Source organism: Taudactylus pleione, unplaced genomic scaffold (assembly GCF_031769625.1).
Source record: "Taudactylus pleione unplaced genomic scaffold, aTauple2 ptg001569l, whole genome shotgun sequence".
Taxonomy (NCBI): Eukaryota; Metazoa; Chordata; class Amphibia; order Anura; family Myobatrachidae; genus Taudactylus; species Taudactylus pleione.
Window position 1 is genome coordinate 107,086 of NW_028285966.1, and position 21,388 is coordinate 128,473.

General features: G+C 35.1%; 5 non-coding genes across 5 annotated transcripts; all 5 read left to right on the top strand.

Annotated features, from left to right (window-relative positions):
- Positions 1–602: 602 nt before the first annotated feature.
- Positions 603–676, top strand: TRNAN-GUU (transfer RNA asparagine (anticodon GUU)). The gene has a single exon. It is a non-coding gene; the product is annotated as a tRNA-Asn (tRNA).
- Positions 677–6,612: 5,936 nt separating this feature from the next.
- On the top strand, positions 6,613–6,686 carry TRNAN-GUU (transfer RNA asparagine (anticodon GUU)). The gene has a single exon. It is a non-coding gene; the product is annotated as a tRNA-Asn (tRNA).
- A 3,037-nt stretch (positions 6,687–9,723) lies between these two features.
- Positions 9,724–9,797, top strand: TRNAN-GUU (transfer RNA asparagine (anticodon GUU)). The gene has a single exon. It is a non-coding gene; the product is annotated as a tRNA-Asn (tRNA).
- A 6,048-nt stretch (positions 9,798–15,845) lies between these two features.
- TRNAN-AUU (transfer RNA asparagine (anticodon AUU)) lies at positions 15,846–15,919 on the top strand. The gene has a single exon. It is a non-coding gene; the product is annotated as a tRNA-Asn (tRNA).
- A 1,187-nt stretch (positions 15,920–17,106) lies between these two features.
- Positions 17,107–17,180, top strand: TRNAN-GUU (transfer RNA asparagine (anticodon GUU)). The gene has a single exon. It is a non-coding gene; the product is annotated as a tRNA-Asn (tRNA).
- The last annotated feature ends 4,208 nt before the right edge of the window (positions 17,181–21,388 follow it).

Consider the following 21,388-nt stretch of genomic DNA (forward strand, 5'->3'; position numbering starts at 1 on the left):
GGGACATCAGAAGAAAATAAAAACAGTGAAGAATTTTGGTCAGGAATGTTATTCTTCACTTGATATATTGCAGCAAATTTTGGTTCCAAAATATTATCTGGAGAATGCGGGAATCGATCCCACTAGCTCTCGCATGCTAATCGAGCACTCTATCATTTGAGCTAATTCCCTTTGATTTTAAAAGCATTTACACCACTCACACCAAGAGGACTGGATTACATTTAGAGATAACATCTCAAAAACATCCATTAGCCTCAAGTTTAGTGAAATCCCATTATCGTTGGTATTTAGTACCTTAATGATTTCATAAAATGTTTCCTTCTTTATCACCATTGTGTTGGAGACTTTGTGGGGCTGAGGAAACTGTCCCACATCTGGTGGCACTGTCCCAACTTACTTCCATTGTGGACAGAGATACATTGTCTTACTTACCTTCTCATTGGAATTTTAATGCCCAACTCCCTGTCATATTCCCTTTTATCTCATTATATTTTTGATATTGTAAGAAATGATCCAAGTTAGAAACTTTTATGCAGTTTAAGTTCAGTTCTGCTGGTTCATCTTCCCTTACTGATAATATCCATTAGAAAGCAATTTCACGTGTCTCTGTGGCGCAATTGGTTAGCGCGTTCGGCTGTTAACCGAAAGGTTGGTAGTTCAAGACCACCCAGGGACGTGTTTAGTATTTGTTATTTTGTGGTATTAGACAAAATTTACCTGGTATTTGTCTTCATTTTACCTCAATACACAAACTTACATGGAAATTAACAGCTATGACTTTACTAACTCTACATCCATGGCTTTCCAGCTAGTGTTAGATAATACTAGAAAGAACTTTACAAATTGAAAACAAGTGATCAGTCCTAAGAAGATATAGAGAATAAGCTAAAAATTCACAGTACCTTTTAGCCAGAAGAATAAGAAAAATGTATTAATATATACCAGATACTGGGATCCACTGGGTTAATTCTGAGAAGTTGATTCAATTATTTAAAAAGGGAGTAAGTTAATCTTGCAACAGTATAGTAACACAAGTTACAGCAGTTGAAATTGGACCCCTAGCAATCCGATATCACTTTTTTATGTAGCATTATGGGGCTACAACAAATTGGTGCAAGTTTGGAGCTACCATAAGTGTAGCTTATAGTCAGTTACTCACAGGAAATGTGGTGTATCAGCTCTTTGAATCATCCCCAAATTGTTTGCATGTAATTTTCAAGACAACTATATGTAACTCAGCATTCCTCTGGGGCATCAGAAAAAAATAAAAACAGTGAAGAATTTTGGTCAGGAATGTTATTCTTCACTTGATATATTGAATCAAATTTTGGTTCCAAAATCTTATCTGGAGAATGCGGACTGGATTACATTTAGAAATAACATCTCAAAAACATCCATTAGCCTCAAGTTTAGTGAAATCCCATTATCGTTGGTATTTAGTACCTTAATGATTTCATAAAATGTTTCCTTCTTTATCACCATTGTGTTGGAGACTTTGTGGGGCTGAGGAAACTGTCCCACATCTGGTGGCACTGTCCCAACTTACTTCAATTGTGGACAGAGATACATTGTCTTACTTACCTTCTCATCGGAATTTTAATGCCCAACTCCCTGTCATATTCCCTTTTATCTCATTATATTTCTGATATTCCTAAGTATACCCACAAATTTATAACACATATTTTGAGTGCTACCAAATGCCATATAGCTTTATTTTGAAAAAACTCAGTTCCACCATTCTCGATCTTTATTAAAAATACAATTTGGCACATCTATCATTGTGAATACATCACCAGTATTTTTCATAACACTGCAAATAAGTTCTCATATACTAGGATCCTTGGACTAACTGAAATCCCCCTATTTCAACCCTTTTATAACTAAATTGATTCACCCCCATCATGACTAAGATATTTTGACACCCTGACAAAATTCTCAATTCACAGGGAATAATCCTGTTATTTCTTACTTTGCACATGTTCATATTATAGTGTACATTTGTAAGAGATGATCCAAGTTAGAAACTTTTAAACAGTTTAAGTTCAGTTCTGCTGGTTCATCTTCTCTTACTGATTATATCCATTAGAAAGCACTTTCACGTGTCTCTGTGGTGCAATTGGTTAGCGCGTTCGGCTGTTAACCGAAAGGTTGGTGGTTCCATCCCACCCAGTGACATGTTTAGTATTTGTTATTCTGTGGCAGGAGGATTCTGTATTTGACAAAAATTACCAGGCATTTGTATTCATTTTACCTCAATACACAAACTTACATGGAAATTAACAGCTATGACTTTACTAACTCTACATCCATGGCTTTCCAGCTAGTGTTAGATAATACTAGAAAGAACTTTACAAATTGAACACAAGTGATCAGTCCTAAGAAGATATAGAGAATAAGCTAAAAATTCAAAGTGACTTTTAGCCAGAAGAATAATAAAAATTTATTAATATATACCAGATACTGGGATCCACTGGGTTAATTCTGAGAAGTTGTTTCAATTATTTACAAAGGGGGTAAGTTAACCTTGCAACATTATAGTAACACCAGTAACAGCAGTTGAAATTGGACACCTAGCAACCCGATATCACTTTTTTATGCAGCATTATGGGGCTACAACAAATTGGTGCAAGTTTGGAGCTACCATAAGTGAAGCCTATAGTCATTTTCTCACAAGAAATGTGGTTTATCAGCTCTTTGAATCAACCCCAAATTGTTTGCATGTAATTTTCAAGACAACTATATGTAACTCAGCAGTCCTCAGGGGCATCAGAAGAAAATAAAAACAGTGAAGAATTTTGGTCAGGAATGTTATGTTTCACTTGATATATTGCTGCAAATTTTGGTTCCAAAATCTTATCTGGAGAATGCGGACTGGATTACATTTAGAAATAACATCTCAAAAACATCCATTAGCATCAAGTTTAGTGAAATCCCATTATCGTTGGTATTTAGTACACTAATGATTTCATTAAATGTTTCCTTCTTTATCATCATTGTGTTGGAGACTTTGTGGGGCTGAGGAAACTGTCCCACATCTGGTGGCACTGTCCCAACTTACTTCCATTGTGAACAGAGATACATTGTCTTACTTACCTTTTCATAGGAATTTTAATGCCCAACTCCCTGTCATATTCCCTTTTATCTCATTATATTTCTGATATTCCTAAGTATACCCACAAATTTATAACACATATTTTGAGTGCTACCAAATGCCATATAGCTTTATATTGAAAAAACTCAGTTCCACCATTTTCTATCTTTATTATAAATACAATTTGGCACATCTATCATTGTGAATACATCAATAGAATTTTTCATAACACTGCAAATAAGTTCTCATATACTTGGATCCTTGGACTATCTGAAATCCAACTATTTCAACCCTTTTATAACTGGATTGATTTGCCCCCATCATGACTAAGATATTTTCACACCCTGACAAAATTCTCAATTCACAGGGTATAATCCTGTTATTTCTTACTTTGCACAAGTTCATATTATAGTGTCCATTTGTAAGAAATGATCCAAGTTAGAAACTTTTATGCAGTTTAAGTTCAGTTCTGCTGGTTCATCTTCCCTTACTGATAATATCCATTAGAAAGCAATTTCACGTGTCTCTGAGGCGCAATTGGTTAGCGAGTTCGGCTGTTAACAGAAAGGTTGGTAGTTCAAGACCACCCAGGGACGTGTTTAGTATTTGTTATTTTGTGGTATTTGACAAAATTTACCAGGCATTTGTCTTCATTTTACCTCAATACACAAACTTACATGGAAATTAACAGCTATGACTTTACTAACTCTACATCCATGGCTTTCCAGCTAGTGTTAGATAATACTAGAAAGAACTTTACAAATTGAAAACAAGTGATCAGTCCTAAGAAGACATAGAGAATAAGCTAAAAATTCACAGTGACTTTTAGCCAGAAGAATAAGAAAAATGTATTAATATATAGCAGATACTGGGATCCACTGGGTTAATTCTGAGAAGTTGATTCAATTATTTAAAAAGGGAGTAAGTTAATCTTGCAACAGTATAGTAACACCAGTTACAGCAGTTGAAATTGGACCCCTAGCAAACCGATATCACTTTTTTATGTAGCATTATGTGGCTACAACAAATTGGTGCAAGTTTGGAGCTACCATAAGTGTAGCTTATAGTCAGTTACTCACATAAAATGTGGTGTATCAGCTATTTGAATCAACCCCAAATTGTTTGCATGTAATTTTCAAGACAACTATATGTAACTCAGTATTCCTCTGGGGCATCAGAAGAAAATAAAAACAGTGAAGAATTTTGGTCAGGAATGTTATTCTTCACTTGATATATTGCAGCAAATTTTGGTTCCAAAATCTTATCTGGAGAATGCGGACTGGATTACATTTAGAAATAACATCTCAAAAACATCCATTAGCCTCAAGTTTAGTGAAATCCCATTATTGTTGGTATTTAGTACCTTAATGATTTCATAAAATGTTTCCTTCTTTATCATCATTGTGTTGGAGACTTTGTGGGGCTGAGGAAACTGTCCCACATCTGGTGGCACTGTCCCAACTTACTTCCATTGTGGACAGAGATACATTGTCTTACTTACCTTCTCATAGGAATTTTAATGCCCAACTCCCTGTCATATTCCCTTTTTATCTCATTATATTTCTGATATTCCTAAGTATACCCACAAATTTATAACACATATTTTGAGTGCTACCAAATGCCATATAGCTTTATATTGAAAAAACTCAGTTCCACCATTCTCTATCTTTATTATAAATACAATTTGGCACATCTATCATTGTGAATACATCAATAGAATTTTTCATAACACTGCAAATAAGTTCTCATATACTTGGGCCATTGGACTAACTGAAATCCCCCTATTTCAACCCTTTTATAACTGGATTGATTTGACCCCATCATGACTAAGATATTTTCACACCCTGACAAAATTCTCAATTCACAGGGTATAATCCTGTTATTTCTTACTTTGCACAAGTTCATATTATAGTGTCCATTTGTAAGAAATGATCCAAGTTAGAAACTTTTATGCAGTTTAAGTTCAGTTCTGCTGGTTCATCTTCCCTTACTGATAATATCCATTAGAAAGCACTTTCACGTGTCTCTGAGGCGCAATTGGTTAGCGCATTCGGCTGTTAACCGAAAGGTTGGTAGTTCAAGACCACCCAGGGAAGTGTTTAGTATTTCTTATTTTGTGGTATTTGACAAAATTTACCAGGCCTTTGTCTTCACTTTACCTCAATACACAAACTTACATGGAAATTAACAGCTATGACTTTACTAACTCTACATCCATGGCTTTCCAGCTAGTGTTAGATAATACTAGAAAGAACTTTACAAATTGAAAACAAGTGATCAGTCCTAAGAAGATATAGAGAATAAGCTAAAAATCCACAGTGACTTTTAGCAAGAAGAATAAGAAAAATTTATTAATATGTACACGATACTGGGATCCACTGGGTTAATTCTGAGAAGTTGATTCAATCATTTACAAAGGGGGTAAGTTAACCTTGCAACAGTATAGTAACACCAGTTACAGCAGTTGAAATTGGACCCCTAGCAACCCAATATCACTTTTTTATGCAGCATTATGGGGCTACAACAAATTGCTGCAAGTTTGGAGCTACCATAAGTGTGGCTTATAGTCAGTTACTCACAGGAAATGTGGTGTATCAGCTCTTTGAATCAACCCCAAATTGTTTGCATGTAATTTTCAAGACAACTATATGTCACTCCGCATTCCTCTGGGGCATCAGAAGAAAATAAAAACAGTGAAGAATTTTGGTCTGGAATGTTATTCTTCACTTGATATATTGCAGCAAATTTTGGTTGCAAAATCTTATCTGGAGAATGCGGACTGGATTACATTTAGAAATAACATCTCAAAAACTTCCATTAGCCTCAAGTTTAGTGAAATCCCATTATCGTTGGTATTTAGTACCTTAATGATTTCATAAAATGTTTCCTTCTTTATCACCATTGTGTTGGAGACTTTGTGGGGCTGAGGAAACTGTCCCACATCTGGTGGCACTGTCCCAACTTACTTCCATTGTGGACAGAGATACATTGTCTTACTTACCTTCTCATCGGAATTTTAATGCCCAACTCCCTGTCATATTCCCTTTTATCTCATTATATTTCTGATATTCCTAAGTATACCCACAAATTTATAACACATATTTTGAGTGCTACCAAATGCCATATAGCTTTATATTGAAAAAACTCAGTTACACCATTCTCTATCTTTATTATAAATACAATTTGGCACATCTATCATTGTGAATACATCACCAGAATTTTTCATAACACTGCAAATAAGTTCTCATATACTTGGATCCTTGGACTAACTGAAATCCCCCTATTTCAACCCTTTTATAACTAAATTGATTCACCCCCATCACGACTAAGATATTTTCACACCCTGACAAAATTCTCAATTTACAGGGTATAATCCTGTTATTTCTTACTTTGCACATGTTCATATTATAGTGTACATTTGTAAGAAATGATCCAAGTTAGAAACTTTTAAACAGTTTAAGTTCAGTTCTGCTGGTTCATCTTCCCTTACTGATTATATCCATTAGAAAGCACTTTCACGTGTCTCTGTGGTGCAATTGGTTAGCGCGTTCGGCTGTTAACCGAAAGGTTGGTGGTTCCATCCCACCCAGGGACATATTTAGTATTTGTTATTCTGTGGCAGGAGGATTCTGTATTTGACAAAAATTACCAGGCATTTGTATTCATTTTACCTCAATACACAAACTTAAATGGAAATTAACAGCTATGACTTTACTAACTCTACATCCATGGCTTTCCAGCTAGTGTTAGATAATACTAGAAAGAACTTTACAAATTGAACACAAGTGATCAGTCCTAAGAAGATATAGAGAATAAGCTAAAAATTCAAAGTGACTTTTAGCCAGAAGAATAATAAAAATTTATTAATATATACCAGATACTGGGATCCACTGGGTTAATTCTGAGAAGTTGATTCAATTATTTACAAAGGGGGTAAGTTAACCTTGCAACATTATAGTAACACCAGTTACAGCAGTTGAAATTGGACCCCTAGCAACCCGATATCACTTTTTTATGCAGCATTATGGGGTTACAACAAATTGGTGCAAGTTTGGAGCTACCATAAGTGAAGCCTATAGTCAGTTTCTCACAAGAAATGTGGTTTATCAGCTCTTTGAATCAACCCCAAATTGTTTGCATGTAATTTTCAAGACAACTATATGTAACTCAGCAGTCCTCAGGGGCATCAGAAGAAAATAAAAACAGTGAAGAATTTTGGTCAGGAATGTTATGTTTCACTTGATATATTGCAGCAAATTTTGGTTCCAAAATCTTATCTGGAGAATGCAGACTGGATTACATTTAGAAATAACATCTCAAAAACATCCATTAGCCTCAAGTTTAGTGAAATCCCATTATCGTTGGTATTTAGTACACTAATGATTTCATTAAATGTTTTCTTCTTTATCATCATTGTGTTGGAGACTTTGTGGGGCTGAGGAAACTGTCCCACATCTGGTGGCACTGTCCCAACTTACTTCCATTGTGGACAGAGATACATTGTCTTACTTACCTTCTCATAGGAATTTTAATGCCCAACTCCCTGTCATATTCCCTTTTATCTCATTATATTTCTGATATTCCTAAGTATACCCACAAATTTATAACACATATTTTGAGTGCTACCAAATGCCATATAGCTTTATATTGAAAAAACTCAGTTCCACCATTCTCTATCTTTATTATAAATACAATTTGGCACATCTATCATTGTGAATACATCAATAGAATTTTTCATAACACTGCAAATAAGTTCTCATATACTTGGGCCATTGGACTAACTGAAATCCCCCTATTTCAACCCTTTTATAACTGGATTGATTTGACCCCATCATGACTAAGATATTTTCACACCCTGACAAAATTCTCAATTCACAGGGTATAATCCTGTTATTTCTTACTTTGCACAAGTTCATATTATAGTGTCCATTTGTAAGAAATGATCCAAGTTAGAAACTTTTATGCAGTTTAAGTTCAGTTCTGCTGGTTCATCTTCCCTTACTGATAATATCCATTAGAAAGCACTTTCACGTGTCTCTGAGGCGCAATTGGTTAGCGCGTTCGGCTGTTAACCGAAAGGTTGGTAGTTCAAGACCACCCAGGGAAGTGTTTAGTATTTCTTATTTTGTGGTATTTGACAAAATTTACCAGGCATTTGTCTTCATTTTACCTCAATACACAAACTTACATGGAAATTAACAGCTATGACTTTACTAACTCTACATCCATGGCTTTCCAGCTAGTGTTAGATAATACTAGAAAGAACTTTACAAATTGAAAACAAGTGATCAGTCCTAAGAAGATATAGAGAATAAGCTAAAAATTCACAGTGACTTTTAGCAAGAAGAATAAGAAAAATTTATTAATATGTACACGATACTGGGATCCACTGGGTTAATTCTGAGAAGTTGATTCAATCATTTACAAAGGGGGTAAGTTAACCTTGCAACAGTATAGTAACACCAGTTACAGCAGTTGAAATTGGACCCCTAGCAACCCAATATCACTTTTTTATGCAGCATTATGGGGCTACAACAAATTGCTGCAAGTTTGGAGCTACCATAAGTGTGGCTTATAGTCAGTTACTCACAGGAAATGTGGTGTATCAGCTCTTTGAATCAACCCCAAATTGTTTGCATGTAATTTTCAAGACAACTATATGTCACTCCGCATTCCTCTGGGGCATCAGAAGAAAATAAAAACAGTGAAGAATTTTGGTCTGGAATGTTATTCTTCACTTGATATATTGAATCAAATTTTGGTTCCAAAATCTTATCTGGAGAATGCGGGCATCTATCCCGCTACCTCTTGCATGCAAAGCGAGCGCTCTACCATTTGAGCTAATTCCCCTTTGATGTTAAAAGCATTTACACCACTCACACCAAGAGGACTGGATTACATTTAGAGATAACATCTCAAAAACATCCATTAGCCTCTAGTTTAGTGAAATCCCATTATCGTTGATATTTAGTACCTTAATGATTTCATAAAATGTTTCCTTCTTTATCACCATTGTGTTGGAGACTTTGTGGGGCTGAGGAAACTGTCCCACATCTGGTGGCACTGTCCCAACTTACTTCAATTGTGGACAGAGATACATTGTCTTACTTACCTTCTCATAGGAATTTTAATGCCCAACTCCCTGTCATATTCCCTTTTATCTCATTATATTTCTGATATTCCTAAGTATACCCACAAATTTATAACACATATTTTGAGTGCTACCAAATGCCATATAGCTTTATATTGAAAAAACTCAGTTCCACCATTCTCTATCTTTATTAAAAATACAATTTGGCACATCTATCATTGTGAATACATCACCAGAATTTTTCATAACACTGCAAATAAGTTCTCATATACTAGGATCCTTGGACTAACTGAAATCCCCCTATTTCAACCCTTTTATAACTAAATTGATTCACCCCCATCATGACTAAGATATTTTGACACCCTTACAAAATTCTCAATTCACAGGGAATAATCCTGTTATTTCTTACTTTGCACATGTTCATATTATAGTGTACATTTGTAAGAAATGATCCAAGTTAGAAACTTTTAAACAGTTTAAGTTCAGTTCTGCTGGTTCATCTTCCCTTACTGATTATATCCATTAGAAGACACTTTCACGTGTCTCTGTGGTGCAATTGGTTAGCGCGTTCGGCTGTTAACCGAAAGGTTGGTGGTTCCATCCCACCCAGGGACATGTTTAGTATTTGTTATTCTGTGGCAGGAGGATTCTGTATTTGACAAAAATTACCAGGCATTTGTATTCATTTTACCTCAATACACAAACTTACATGGAAATTAACAGCTATGACTTTACTAACTCTACATCCATGGTTTTCCAGCTAGTGTTAGATAATACTAGAAAGAACTTTACAAATTGAACACAAGTGATCAGTCCTAAGAAGATATAGAGAATAAGCTAAAAATTCAAAGTGACTTTTAGCCAGAAGAATAATAAAAATGTATTAATATATACCAGATACTGGGATCCACTGGGTTAATTCTGAGAAGTTGATTCAATTATTTACAAAGGGGGTAAGTTAACCTTGCAACATTATAGTAACACCAGTTACAGCAGTTGAAATTGGACCCCTAGCAACCCGATATCACTTTTTTATGCAGCATTATGGGGCTACAACAAATTGGTGCAAGTTTGGAGCTACCATAAATGATGCCTATAGTCAGTTTCTCACAAGAAATGTGGTTTATCAGCTCTTTGAATCAACCCCAAATTGTTTGCATGTAATTTTCAAGACAACTATATGTAACTCAGCATTCCTCTGGGGCATCAGAAAAAAATAAAAACAGTGAAGAATTTTGGTCAGGAATGTTATTCTTCACTTGATATATTGAATCAAATTTTGGTTCCAAAATCTTATCTGGAGAATGCGGGCATCTATCCCGCTACCTCTCGCATGCAAAGCGAGCGCTCTACCATTTGAGCTAATTCCCCTTTGATGTTAAAAGCATTTACACCACTCACACCAAGAGGACTGGATTACATTTAGAGATAACATCTCAAAAACATCCATTAGCCTCTAGTTTAGTGAAATCCCATTATCGTTGATATTTAGTACCTTAATGATTTCATAAAATGTTTCCTTCTTTATCACCATTGTGTTGGAGAATTTGTGGGGCTGAGGAAACTGTCCCACATCTGGTGGCACTGTCCCAACTTACTTCAATTGTGGACAGAGATACATTGTCTTACTTACCTTCTCATAGGAATTTTAATGCCCAACTCCCTGTCATATTCCCTTTTATCTCATTATATTTCTGATATTCCTAAGTATACCCACAAATTTATAACACATATTTTGAGTGCTACCAAATGCCATATAGCTTTATATTGAAAAAACTCAGTTCCACCATTCTCTATCTTTATTAAAAATACAATTTGGCACATCTATCATTGTGAATACATCACCAGAATTTTTCATAACACTGCAAATAAGTTCTCATATACTAGGATCCTTGGACTAACTGAAATCCCCCTATTTCAACCCTTTTATAACTAAATTGATTCACCCCCATCATGACTAAGATATTTTGACACCCTGACAAAATTCTCAATTCACAGGGAATAATCCTGTTATTTCTTACTTTGCACATGTTCATATTATAGTGTACATTTGTAAGAAATGATCCAAGTTAGAAACTTTTAAACAGTTTAAGTTCAGTTCTGCTGGTTCATCTTCCCTTACTGATTATATCCATTAGAAAACACTTTCACGTGTCTCTGTGGTGCAATTGGTTAGCGCGTTTGGCTGTTAACCGAAAGGTTGGTGGTTCCATCCCACCCAGGGACATGTTTAGTATTTGTTATTCTGTGGCAGGAGGATTCTGTTTTTGACAAAAATTACCAGGCATTTGTATTCATTTTACCTCAATACACAAACTTACATGGAAATTAACAGCTATGACTTTACTAACTCTACATCCATGGTTTTCCAGCTAGTGTTAGATAATACTAGAAAGAACTTTACAAATTGAACACAAGTGATCAGTCCTAAGAAGATATAGAGAATAAGCTAAAAATTCAAAGTGACTTTTAGCCAGAAGAATAATAAAAATGTATTAATATATACCAGATACTGGGATCCACTGGGTTAATTCTGAGAAGTTGATTCAATTATTTACAAAGCGGGTAAGTTAACCTTGCAACATTATAGTAACACCAGTTACAGCAGTTGAAATTGGACCCCTAGCAACCCGATATCACTTTTTTATGCAGCATTATGGGGCTACAACAAATTGGTGCAAGTTTGGAGCTACCATAAATGATTCCTATAGTCAGTTTCTCACAAGAAATGTGGTTTATCAGCTCTTTGAATCAACCCCAAATTGTTTGCATGTAATTTTCAAGACAACTATATGTAACTCAGCAGTCCTCAGGGGCATCAGAAGAAAATAAAAACAGTGAAGAATTTTGGTCAGGAATGTTATGTTTCACTTGATATATTGCAGCAAATTTTGGTTCCAAAATCTTATCTGGAGAATGCAGACTGGATTACATTTAGAAATAACATCTCAAAAACATCCATTAGCCTCAAGTTTAGTGAAATCCCATTATCGTTGGTATTTAGTACACTAATGATTTCATTAAATGTTTTCTTCTTTATCATCATTGTGTTGGAGACTTTGTGGGGCTGAGGAAACTGTCCCACATCTGGTGGCACTGTCCCAACTTACTTCCATTGTGGACAGAGATACATTGTCTTACTTACCTTCTCATAGGAATTTTAATGCCCAACTCCCTGTCATATTCCCTTTTATCTCATTATATTTCTGATATTCCTAAGTATACCCACAAATTTATAACACATATTTTGAGTGCTACCCAATGCCATATAGCTTTATATTGAAAAAACTCAGTTCCACCATTTTCTATCTTTATTCTAAATACAATTTGGCACATCTATCATTGTGAATACATCAATAGAATTTTTCATAACACTGCAAATAAGTTCTCATATACTTGGATCCTTGGACTATCTGAAATCCCCCTATTTCAACCCTTTTATAACTGGATTGATTTGCCCTCATCATGACTAAGATATTTTCACACCCTGACAAAATTCTCAATTCACAGGGTATAATCCTGTTATTTCTTACTTTGCACAAGTTCATATTATAGTGTCCATTTGTAAGAAATGATCCAAGTTAGAAACTTTCATGCAGTTTAAGTTCAGTTCTGCTGGTTCATCTTCCCTTACTGATAATATCCATTAGAAAGCACTTTCACGTGTCTCTGAGGCGCAATTGGTTAGCGCGTTCGGCTGTTAACCGAAAGGTTGGTAGTTCAAGACCACCCAGGGAAGTGTTTAGTATTTGTTATTTTGTGGTATTTGACAAAATTTACCAGGCATTTGTCTTCATTTTACCTCAATACACAAACTTACATGGAAATTAACAGCTATGACTTTACTAACTCTACATCCATGGCTTTCCAGCTAGTGTTAGATAATACTAGAAAGAACTTTACAAATTGAAAACAAGTGATCAGTCCTAAGAAGATATAGAGAATAAGCTAAAAATTCACAGTGACTTTTAGCCAGAAGAATAAGAAAAATGTATTAATATGTACACCATACTGGGATCCACTTGGTTAATTCTGAGAAGTTGATTCAATCATTTACAAAGGGGGTAAGTTAACCTTGCAACAGTATAGTAACACCAGTTACAGCAGTTGAAATTGGACCCCTAGCAACCCAATATCACTTTTTTATGCAGCATTATGGGGCTACAACAAATTGCTGCAAGTTTGGAGCTACCATAAGTGTGGCTTATAGTCAGTTACTCACAGGAAATGTGGTGTATCAGCTCTTTGAATCATCCCCAAATTGTTTGCATGTAATTTTCAAGACAACTATATGTAACTCAGCATTCCTCTGGGGCATCAGAAAAAAATAAAAACAGTGAAGAATTTTGGTCAGGAATGTTATTCTTCACTTGATATATTGAATCAAATTTTGGTTCCAAAATCTTATCTGGAGAATGCAGAGTGGATTACATTTAGAAATAACATCTCAAAAACATCCATTAGCATCAAGTTTAGTGAAATCCCATTACCGTTGGTATTTAGTACACTAATGATTTCATTAAATGTTTCCTTCTTTATCATCATTGTGTTGGAGACTTTGTGGGGCTGAGGAAACTGTCCCACATCTGGTGGCACTGTCCCAACTTACTTCCATTGTGAACAGAGATACATTGTCTTACTTACCTTTTCATAGGAATTTTAATGCCCAACTCCCTGTCATATTCCCTTTTATCTCATTATATTTCTGATATTCCTAAGTATACCCACAAATTTATAACACATATTTTGAGTGCTACCAAATGCCATATAGCTTTATATTGAAAAAACTCAGTTCCACCATTTTCTATCTTTATTATAAATACAATTTGGCACATCTATCATTGTGAATACATCAATAGAATTTTTCATAACACTGCAAATAAGTTCTCATATACTTGGATCCTTGGACTATCTGAAATCCAACTATTTCAACCCTTTTATAACTGGATTGATTTGCCCCCATCATGACTAAGATATTTTCACACCCTGACAAAATTCTCAATTCACAGGGTATAATCCTGTTATTTCTTACTTTGCACAAGTTCATATTATAGTGTCCATTTGTAAGAAATGATCCAAGTTAGAAACTTTTATGCAGTTTAAGTTCAGTTCTGCTGGTTCATCTTCCCTTACTGATAATATCCATTAGAAAGCACTTTCACGTGTCTCTGAGGCGCAATTGGTTAGCGCGTTCGGCTGTTAACCGAAAGGTTGGTAGTTCAAGACCACCCAGGGAAGTGTTTAGTATTTCTTATTTTGTGGTATTTGACAAAATTTACCAGGCCTTTGTCTTCACTTTACCTCAATACACAAACTTACATGGAAATTAACAGCTATGACTTTACTAACTCTACATCCATGGCTTTCCAGCTAGTGTTAGATAATACTAGAAAGAACTTTACAAATTGAAAACAAGTGATCAGTCCTAAGAAGATATAGAGAATAAGCTAAAAATCCACAGTGACTTTTAGCAAGAAGAATAAGAAAAATTTATTAATATGTACACGATACTGGGATCCACTGGGTTAATTCTGAGAAGTTGATTCAATCATTTACAAAGGGGGTAAGTTAACCTTGCAACAGTATAGTAACACCAGTTACAGCAGTTGAAATTGGACCCCTAGCAACCCAATATCACTTTTTTATGCAGCATTATGGGGCTACAACAAATTGCTGCAAGTTTGGAGCTACCATAAGTGTGGCTTATAGTCAGTTACTCACAGGAAATGTGGTGTATCAGCTCTTTGAATCAACCCCAAATTGTTTGCATGTAATTTTCAAGAAAACTATATGTCACTCCGCATTCCTCTGGGGCATCAGAAGAAAATAAAAACAGTGAAGAATTTTGGTCTGGAATGTTATTCTTCACTTGATATATTGCAGCAAATTTTGGTTGCAAAATCTTATCTGGAGAATGCGGACTGGATTACATTTAGAAATAACATCTCAAAAACTTCCATTAGCCTCAAGTTTAGTGAAATCCCATTATCGTTGGTATTTAGTACCTTAATGATTTCATAAAATGTTTCCTTCTTTATCACCATTGTGTTGGAGACTTTGTGGGGCTGAGGAAACTGTCCCACATCTGGTGGCACTGTCCCAACTTACTTCCATTGTGGACAGAGATACATTGTCTTACTTACCTTCTCATCGGAATTTTAATGCCCAACTCCCTGTCATATTCCCTTTTATCTCATTATATTTCTGATATTCCTAAGTATACCCACAAATTTATAACACATATTTTGAGTGCTACCAAATGCCATATAGCTTTATATTGAAAAAACTCAGTTACACCATTCTCTATCTTTATTATAAATACAATTTGGCACATCTATCATTGTGAATACATCACCAGAATTTTTCATAACACTGCAAATAAGTTCTCATATACTTGGATCCTTGGACTAACTGAAATCCCCCTATTTCAACCCTTTTATAACTAAATTGATTCACCCCCATCACGACTAAGATATTTTCACACCCTGACAAAATTCTCAATTTACAGGGTATAATCCTGTTATTTCTTACTTTGCACATGTTCATATTATAGTGTACATTTGTAAGAAATGATCCAAGTTAGAAACTTTTAAACAGTTTAAGTTCAGTTCAGCTGGTTCATCTTCGCTTACTGATAATATTCATTAGAAAGCACTTTCACGTGTCTCTGTGGCGCAATTGGTTAGCGTGTTCAGCTATTAACTGAAAGGTTGGTGGTTCAACCCCACCCAGGGACGTGTTTAGTATTTGTTATTCTGTGGCAGGAGGATTCTTTATTTGACGAAATTTACCAGACATTTGTCTTCATTTTACCTCAATACACAAACTTACATGGAAATTAACAGCTATGACTTTACTAACTCAACATCCATGGCTTTCCAACTAGTGTTAGATAATAATAGAAAGAACTTTACAAATTGAAAACAAGTGATCAGTCCTAAGAAGATATAGAGAATAAGCTAAAAATTCACAGTGACTTTTAGCGAGAAGAATAAGAAAAAATGTATTAATATATACCAGATACTGGGATCCACTGGGTTAATTCTGAGAAGTTGATTCAATTATTTACAAAGGGGGTAAGTTAACCTTGCAACAGTATAGTAACACCAGTTACAGCAGTTGAAATTGGACAACTAGCAACCCGATATCACTTTTTTATACAGCATATGGTGCTACAACAAATTGGTGCAAGTTTGGAGCTACCATAAGTGTGGCTTATAGTCAGTTACTCACATTAAATGTGGTGTATCAGCTCTTTGAATCAACCCCAAATTGTTTGCATGTAACTTTCAATACAACTATATGTAACTCTGCATTCCTCTGGGGCATCAGAAGAAAATAAAAACAGTGAAGAATTTTGGTCAGGAATGTTATTCTTCACTTGATATATTGCAGCAAATTTTGGTTCCAAAATATTATCTGGAGAATGCGGGAATCGATCCCACTAGCTCTCGCATGCTAATCGAGCACTCTATCATTTGAGCTAATTCCCTTTGATGTTAAAAGCATTTACACCACTCACACCAAGAGGACTGGATTACATTTAGAGATAACATCTCAAAAACATCCATTAGCCTCAAGTTTAGTGAAATCCCATTATCGTTGGTATTTAGTACCTTAATGATTTCATAAAATGTTTCCTTCTTTATCACCATTGTGTTAAAGACTTTGTGGGGCTGAGGAAACTGTCCCACATCTGGTGGCACTGTCCCAACTTACTTCCATTGTGGACAGAGATACATTGTCTTACTTACCTTCTCATTGGAATTTTAATGCCCAACTCCCTGTCATATTCCCTTTTATCTCATTATATTTTTGATATTGTAAGAAATGATCCAAGTTAGAAACTTTTATGCAGTTTAAGTTCAGTTCTGCTGGTTCATCTTCCCTTACTGATAATATCCATTAGAAAGCAATTTCACGTGTCTCTGTGGCGCAATTGGTTAGCGCGTTCGGCTGTTAACCGAAAGGTTGGTAGTTCAAGACCACCCAGGGACGTGTTTAGTATTTGTTATTTTGTGGTATTAGACAAAATTTACCTGGTATTTGTCTTCATTTTACCTCAATACACAAACTTACATGGAAATTAACAGCTATGACTTTACTAACTCTACATCCATGGCTTTCCAGCTAGTGTTAGATAATACTAGAAAGAACTTTACAAATTGAAAACAAGTGATCAGTCCTAAGAAGATATAGAGAATAAGCTAAAAATTCACAGTGACTTTTAGCCAGAAGAATAAGAAAAATGTATTAATATATACCAGATACTGGGATCCACTGGGTTAATTCTGAGAAGTTGATTCAATTATTTAAAAAGGGAGTAAGTTAATCTTGCAACAGTATAGTAACACAAGTTACAGCAGTTGAAATTGGACCCCTAGCAATCCGATATCACTTTTTTATGTAGCATTATGGGGCTACAACAAATTGGTGCAAGTTTGGAGCTACCATAAGTGTAGCTTATAGTCAGTTACTCACAGGAAATGTGGTGTATCAGCTCTTTGAATCATCCCCAAATTGTTTGCATGTAATTTTCAAGACAACTATATGTAACTCAGCATTCCTCTGGGGCATCAGAAAAAAATAAAAACAGTGAAGAATTTTGGTCAGGAATGTTATTCTTCACTTGATATATTGAATCAAATTTTGGTTCCAAAATCTTATCTGGAGAATGCGGACTGGATTACATTTAGAAATAACATCTCAAAAACATCCATTAGCCTCAAGTTTAGTGAAATCCCATTATCGTTGGTATTTAGTACCTTAATGATTTCATAAAATGTTTCCTTCTTTATCACCATTGTGTTGGAGACTTTGTGGGGCTGAGGAAAGTGTCCCACATCTGGTGGCACTGTCCCAACTTACTTCAATTGTGGACAGAGATACATTGTCTTACTTACCTTCTCATCGGAATTTTAATGCCCAACTCCCTGTCATATTCCCTTTTATCTCATTATATTTCTGATATTCCTAAGTATACCCACAAATTTATAACACATATTTTGAGTGCTACCAAATGCCATATAGCTTTATTTTGAAAAAACTCAGTTCCACCATTCTCGATCTTTATTAAAAATACAATTTGGCACATCTATCATTGTGAATACATCACCAGTATTTTTCATAACACTGCAAATAAGTTCTCATATACTAGGATCCTTGGACTAACTGAAATCCCCCTATTTCAACCCTTTTATAACTAAATTGATTCACCCCCATCATGACTAAGATATTTTGACACCCTGACAAAATTCTCAATTCACAGGGAATAATCCTGTTATTTCTTACTTTGCACATGTTCATATTATAGTGTACATTTGTAAGAAATGATCCAAGTTAGAAACTTTTAAACAGTTTAAGTTCAGTTCTGCTGGTTCATCTTCTCTTACTGATTATATCCATTAGAAAGCACTTTCACGTGTCTCTGTGGTGCAATTGGTTAGCGCGTTCGGCTGTTAACCGAAAGGTTGGTGGTTCCATCCCACCCAGTGACATGTTTAGTATTTGTTATTCTGTGGCAGGAGGATTCTGTATTTGACAAAAATTACCAGGCATTTGTATTCATTTTACCTCAATACACAAACTTACATGGAAATTAACAGCTATGACTTTACTAACTCTACATCCATGGCTTTCCAGCTAGTGTTAGATAATACTAGAAAGAACTTTACAAATTGAACACAAGTGATCAGTCCTAAGAAGATATAGAGAATAAGCTAAAAATTCAAAGTGACTTTTAGCCAGAAGAATAATAAAAATTTATTAATATATACCAGATACTGGGATCCACTGGGTTAATTCTGAGAAGTTGTTTCAATTATTTACAAAGGGGGTAAGTTAACCTTGCAACATTATAGTAACACCAGTAACAGCAGTTGAAATTGGACACCTAGCAACCCGATATCACTTTTTTATGCAGCATTATGGGGCTACAACAAATTGGTGCAAGTTTGGAGCTACCATAAGTGAAGCCTATAGTCATTTTCTCACAAGAAATGTGGTTTATCAGCTCTTTGAATCAACCCCAAATTGTTTGCATGTAATTTTCAAGACAACTATATGTAACTCAGCAGTCCTCAGGGGCATCAGAAGAAAATAAAAACAGTGAAGAATTTTGGTCAGGAATGTTATGTTTCACTTGATATATTGCTGCAAATTTTGGTTCCAAAATCTTATCTGGAGAATGCGGACTGGATTACATTTAGAAATAACATCTCAAAAACATCCATTAGCATCAAGTTTAGTGAAATCCCATTATCGTTGGTATTTAGTACACTAATGATTTCATTAAATGTTTCCTTCTTTATCATCATTGTGTTGGAGACTTTGTGGGGCTGAGGAAACTGTCCCACATCTGGTGGCACTGTCCCAACTTACTTCCATTGTGAACAGAGATACATTGTCTTACTTACCTTTTCATAGGAATTTTAATGCCCAACTCCCTGTCATATTCCCTTTTATCTCATTATATTTCTGATATTCCTAAGTATACCCACAAATTTATAACACATATTTTGAGTGCTACCAAATGCCATATAGCTTTATATTGAAAAAACTCAGTTCCACCATTTTCTATCTTTATTATAAATACAATTTGGCACATCTATCATTGTGAATACATCAATAGAATTTTTCATAACACTGCAAATAAGTTCTCATATACTTGGATCCTTGGACTATCTGAAATCCAACTATTTCAACCCTTTTATAACTGGATTGATTTGCCCCCATCATGACTAAGATATTTTCACACCCTGACAAAATTCTCAATTCACAGGGTATAATCCTGTTATTTCTTACTTTGCACAAGTTCATATTATAGTGTCCATTTGTAAGAAATGATCCAAGTTAGAAACTTTTATGCAGTTTAAGTTCAGTTCTGCTGGTTCATCTTCCCTTACTGATAATATCCATTAGAAAGCACTTTCACGTGTCTCTGAGGCGCAATTGGTTAGCGAGTTCGGCTGTTAACAGAAAGGTTGGTAGTTCAAGACCACCCAGGGACGTGTTTAGTATTTGTTATTTTGTGGTATTTGACAAAATTTACCAGGCATTTGTCTTCATTTTACCTCAATACACAAACTTACATGGAAATTAACAGCTATGACTTTACTAACTCTACATCCATGGCTTTCCAGCTAGAGTTAGATAATACTAGAAAGAACTTTACAAATTGAAAACAAGTGATCAGTCCTAAGAAGACATAGAGAATAAGCTAAAAATTCACAGTGACTTATAGCCAGAAGAATAAGAAAAATGTATTAATATATAGCAGATACTGGGATCCACTGGGTTAATTCTGAGAAGTTGATTCAATTATTTAAAAAGGGAGTAAGTTAATCTTGCAACAGTATAGTAACACCAGTTACAGCAGTTGAAATTGGACCCCTAGCAAACCGATATCACTTTTTTATGTAGCATTATGTGGCTACAACAAATTGGTGCAAGTTTGGAGCTACCATAAGTGTAGCTTATAGTCAGTTACTCACATAAAATGTGGTGTATCAGCTATTTGAATCAACCCCAAATTGTTTGCATGTAATTTTCAAGACAACTATATGTAACTCAGTATTCCTCTGGGGCATCAGAAGAAAATAAAAACAGTGAAGAATTTTGGTCAGGAATGTTATTCTTCACTTGATATATTGCAGCAAATTTTGGTTCCAAAATCTTATCTGGAGAATGCGGACTGGATTACATTTAGAAATAACATCTCAAAAACATCCATTAGCCTCAAGTTTAGTGAAATCCCATTATTGTTGGTATTTAGTACCTTAATGATTTCATAAAATGTTTCCTTCTTTATCATCATTGTGTTGGAGACTTTGTGGGGCTGAGGAAACTGTCCCACATCTGGTGGCACTGTCCCAACTTACTTCCATTGTGGACAGAAATACATTGTCTTACTTACCTTCTCATAGGAATTTTAATGCCCAACTCCCTGTCATATTCCCTTTTATCTCATTATATTTCTGATATTCCTAAGTATACCCACAAATTTATAACACATATTTTGAGTGCTACCAAATGCCATATAGCTTTATATTGAAAAAACTCAGTTCCACCATTCTCTATCTTTATTATAAATACAATTTGGCACATCTATCATTGTGAATACATCAATAGAATTTTTCATAACACTGCAAATAAGTTCTCATATACTTGGGCCATTGGACTAACTGAAATCCCCCTATTTCAACCCT